Source organism: Lathyrus oleraceus, chromosome 4 (assembly GCF_024323335.1).
Source record: "Lathyrus oleraceus cultivar Zhongwan6 chromosome 4, CAAS_Psat_ZW6_1.0, whole genome shotgun sequence".
Taxonomy (NCBI): Eukaryota; Viridiplantae; Streptophyta; class Magnoliopsida; order Fabales; family Fabaceae; genus Lathyrus; species Lathyrus oleraceus.
The window spans coordinates 139785325-139790102 of record NC_066582.1 but is presented as its reverse complement, the minus strand read 5'-3'; the positions used below and the strand labels follow the sequence as shown (position 1 = coordinate 139790102).

Below are 4778 nucleotides of genomic sequence, written 5' to 3'. Positions count from 1 at the left end.
TCAGGTCTGGACTTCAGCGCCACTGACTTGTTCCTTTTCTGAGGCTCATCCTCCTCTAGTTCTATCTCATGACTTCTGAGAGAGCTAACAAGTTCTTCAAGGCTGATGTTGTTCAGATCCTTTGATAGCTTCAGAGCAGTAACCATTGGTCTCCATTTCTTTGGCAGACTTCTGACAATCTTCTTAACATGATCTGCAGTCGTATATCCCTTGTCTAGCACTTTAAGACCTGCAATAAGAGTTTGGAATCTGGAAAACATAGCTTCTATAGCTTCGTCATCTTCCATCTTGAAGGCTTCATATTTCTGGATCAACGCCAGAGCCTTCGTCTCCTTGACTTGGGAGTTTCCTTCATGGGTCATCTTCAGAGAGTCAAGTATATCTTTAGCCGTCTCTCTGTTGGTGATCTTTTCGTATTCGTTGTATGATATAGCATTTAGAAGTATTGTTCTGGCCTTGTGATGATTTTTGAACTCACGTTTCTGATCTTCTGACATTTTGCTTCTGGGAACTTCAGCTCCATTTAAGGTTGGAGGTTTGTATCCATCTGTGACAATGTCCCAGAGGTCAGCATCATAACCCAGAAAGAAACTTTCGATTCTATCTTTCCAGTAATCAAACTTTTCTCCATCAAAAACAGGAGGCTTGGCATTGTAAGAATCTTTCTCATTTGAGTGGGCCATTTGTTTTTCTCGCACTGGATCTCTCTACACGGTTAAGTGTTTGATTTGAAAATCAATAACAGAGCCGGAGCTCTGATACCAATTGAAGGTGAGAAAAACAAGAAAGGGGGGGTTTGAATTGTTTGAAAAATAAGCGCTTTTGCAAAATGAAATCACACAAAGATTTTATACTGGTTCGCTTATAACACAAAGCTACTCCAGTCCACCCGGCCAAGGTGATTTCGCCTTCAACAAGGACTTAATCCACTAATCTTGAAAGATTACAAACAACCCCTAAGAGAAAAGAAAATCTCTTAGTCCTCTCAAGTCTACAGACTACAAAGAGTCACTTGAGGAAATCAAATAAAAATAGATACAAGATGTGTAATCTAGAGTGCTTCTAAGAAAGCAAATATTACAAACTTAAGAACAAATTTTTCACTTGATAAGCAAAAGCTTAGTGAAAATCTTTGAAGAACAAAGATGTTTTTCTTGAGCGTGATATGATTTCAGTATAGTTTTGGCTAGTGATTTCTTCGTATTTGCTGAATGAGATTTCTTCTCTATTTATAGGAGTTGAAGTAGAGTTGAAGTAGCGTTGAATCTGTTGGATATTGAGATGTAATTACGCCATTCCATTTATAGCTTCTGCAGTAGACTTTTTCACTTAGAAGTGACTACTTACCACAATTAGTATCTTTTCTCTTGGAAGTGGAGATTAACGTCTCTTTCTAATTGAGGAAATCCATTTGCAGAACTTTAACTTGGCTTAAACGTTACTTCATCATGATTAACAATTCTGATTAGAGTCTTTGTGTATCTGGAGAATTGGCTTCTGATGTTATTTCTTGAATGTTCAGATGGCGCTGATAACTTCAGAGTTTGCAGAAGACATTTGTTCAGAGTCAGAGCTTCTAGACTTTACTTCATGTTCAGATGCTTCTGATACTTGCAGTTTTGTCCAGAGTTTAGAGCTTCTTGAATGAGATTCCTCTTTAGATGCTTCTGATACTTGAGATTTTGCATCTGATCTTGTTTTGCATCTGATGACATCATCAGATTTATTTCTTCTTTCTTTAGAACCCTGCACACTTAGAAACTTTTCGTTAGGGTGCCACTTTTGGTTTCATCCTTTGTTATCATCAAAATCATGGAATCTATTGTAGAACTATTTTTGTTCTTACATCAGGTTCTTAGGCAATTCCTTAAGTTCTAAGGTTAGTTTCTTAGGGCATGGCATATGATCTGGAGTAAGGGATAAACATTCGTAAAGGTTATCATCGATGTAGGGTTTCTTAAAGTCATCATCTTCCCTTATGAGAGTTGATGGTAACTTAATTGTTTTTATAATTTCTTTTTGTTCTAATTCTCTAACACATTCATCAATTATATCTAAGGCATAACACGAGTCTCCCATCACAGGTGCCATAAGAAATTTTGAAAGTATAAATTCTGTTTTCTCGTCACCTACCTCAAATGTCAACTTTCCTTTCTTGACATCTATTATGGCTCCTGCAGTCGATAAGAATGGTCTACCTAGAAGGATTGGTATATCATTGTCCTCTTTGATGTCCATGACAACAAAATCAGTAGGGATAAACAACTGACCTATCCTAACATGGACATCTTCTAAAATTCCTATCGGATATTTTACAGATCTATCGGCTAACTGAAGTGACATCTTAGTGGGTTGTAATTCTCCTAAGTTTAACCTCTCACAAACTGCTAAAGGCATTAGGCTCACACTAGCTCCTAAGTCTAGAAAGGCTTTTTCGATGACATGATTACCCAAAAGGCAAGGAATGGAGAAATTTCCAGGATCTTTATCTTTCTTTGCTAATTTATCCTCGGAAATAGCATTATATTCTAAAGGCTTCGGATCGTCAAGTCTACGTTTGTTGGTAAGGATGTCTTTGAGAAACTTTGCATAAGAAGGTATTTGGGTGATGGCTTCTGTGAAAGGGATTTCTACATGAAGTTTTTCTATAACTTTAATAAATTTTTGATACTGTTTATTGATCTGGGTTTATTTGAGTCTTTGCGGATATGGTATTGGTGGTTTCTATGGCGGGAGTGGTACGTAAGTTTTATCTTTAGGTTCTTCTCCTTTTTCTCGACCTCCCTGGTTTTCAGGTTCCTCTGGTCCCTTTACTTGGTCCGTGGGTTTGGTACATTCTTTAGAAGTTTCAGGTTCACTCAATCTTGGGTTTGGTGGCTCATCATAAGCGTTCCCACTTCGTAGGGTAATGGCATTGGCTTGTCCTCTCGGATTTTGTTGAGGTTGTCCAGGGAATTGTCCTCCAGGTGTAGTCTGAGGGGCTTGGTTTAAAGCTACCTGAGAGATCTGGGTTTCAAGCATCTTAGTATGAGTAACTATTTGGTCAACCTTGGTTCCTAACTGAGTAATCAATTCGTTAACATGAATGTTCTGGTTCATGAACTCCTTGTTTTGTTGGGTTTGAGCGGTGATAAAATTTTCCATAATTTTCTCAAGGCTCGGCTTTGGTGGCACAGGTTGCATAGGTTGATTTGATCTAGGGGCTTGATAACTAGGTCTCGGAGGTGCATTATGTTGGATTGGGTTATTGTTTTAATAGGAGAAGTTCGGGTGATTCCTCCATCCAGGGTTATAGGTATTCGAATATGGGTTCCCTTGGGTGTAGTTCACTTGCTCAGAGTGGGTTTCATTTAATAGACTGCATTCTGCAGATTGGTGTCCTTTGGTTCCACATATCTCACAATCCGACGAAACTGCGGCTACAGTATTCGGGTTTATGCACATATGCTCGACCTTAAGGGCTAATGCGTCCATTTTAGCTTGCATCATGTCTATAGAGCTCAGTTCATGCACTCCTCCTTGGGCTTCCTTCTTCTCAACTGTCACTCGTTCGACTCCCCATGATTGGTGGTTTTGAGCCATATCTTCGATGAGGGCACTAGCTTCAGGATAAGGTTTATTCATCAGAGCACCGCCTGCGGCAGCGTCGATGGTCATCTTTGTGTTGTAATGAAGTCCATTATAGAAGGTTTGAATGATTAACCAATTTTCTAAACCATGATGTGGGCATGCTCGTAACAACTCTTTATATCTCTCCCAAGCTTCAAACAATGATTCTCCTTGGTTTTGGGTAAATCTAGTTATATGGTTTCGAAGAACGACGGTCTTACTCGGGGGAAAATATCTAGCAAGAAATACTCTTCTAAGGTTATCCCAAGTCGTAATGGAATTGGGTGGAAGGGAATCTAACCATGATAGGGCTTTATCTCTGAGGGAAAAAGGAAATAATCGTAAATGTTTTGCCTCAGGAGAAACTCCATTGGTTTTAAAAGTGTCTGCTAATTGAAGAAATATTTTTAAATGTTGGTTTGGGTTCTCAGTAGTGAGACCTGCGAATTGTCTCTGTTGCACTAGTTGCAACATGGATGGTTTAAGTTCGAAATTATCAGCTGGGATGGTTGGGTTTACTATACTAGAACTAGGTTCTTCATTGGACGGTTGGGCGAAATCCTTAAGAGGTCTTTGGTTTTGATCTTCGGCCATAGCTCTCTTAATTCTATGAAAGAATAAACGTGCGCGAGCGTAACGTTCAGGTTCCGCCAGAGGGTATACTAAGCTTAAACTTCCAGTGTTGCGAGTTCTTCGCATTGACCGGCGGGAAATAGCCTAAGTCTAAACGATATAACAACAGGAAAATGAAATTTGACGAAATTGGTCCCCGGCAACAGCGCCAAAAACTTGATGCGTGTGCTTTCGCAAGTATACAAACGCGTCAGAGTAATATAAAAGATTGTCGAATCCACAGAGACCAAGTGTCAATCTATCGTTATCTGTCGTTATGGTGTTTATCAAAGGCAATCAATATAGGTGTTTTTAGAGTGTGCAATGGAAAGTAAAGTGTTGAATAAAGTTTAATTAATAAAGACAGGGTCGAATGTAATTCACGTAATCAATTAATAATCCAAGTACTTGCTAACAGAACTACTTATGGGCAATGTTTTCTACTTTGAAAAGAACTAATTTAACAGGAACTGTCGCTTTCGCATATTCAGAACCGAGTTGTACTCCCTAATCAAACCCTCTTATTGTCACTTATAAAAAGGCGCGCATTGCGTTAG

The 4778-nt window shown here is 39.0% G+C and overlaps 1 non-coding gene across 1 annotated transcript; it reads left to right on the top strand.

Annotated features, from left to right (window-relative positions):
* The first annotated feature begins 3712 nt into the window (after window positions 1–3712).
* LOC127077764 (small nucleolar RNA R71) lies at window positions 3713–3819 on the top strand. The gene has a single exon (XR_007787538.1). It is a non-coding gene; the product is annotated as a small nucleolar RNA R71 (small nucleolar RNA).
* Window positions 3820–4778: the final 959 nt, after the last annotated feature.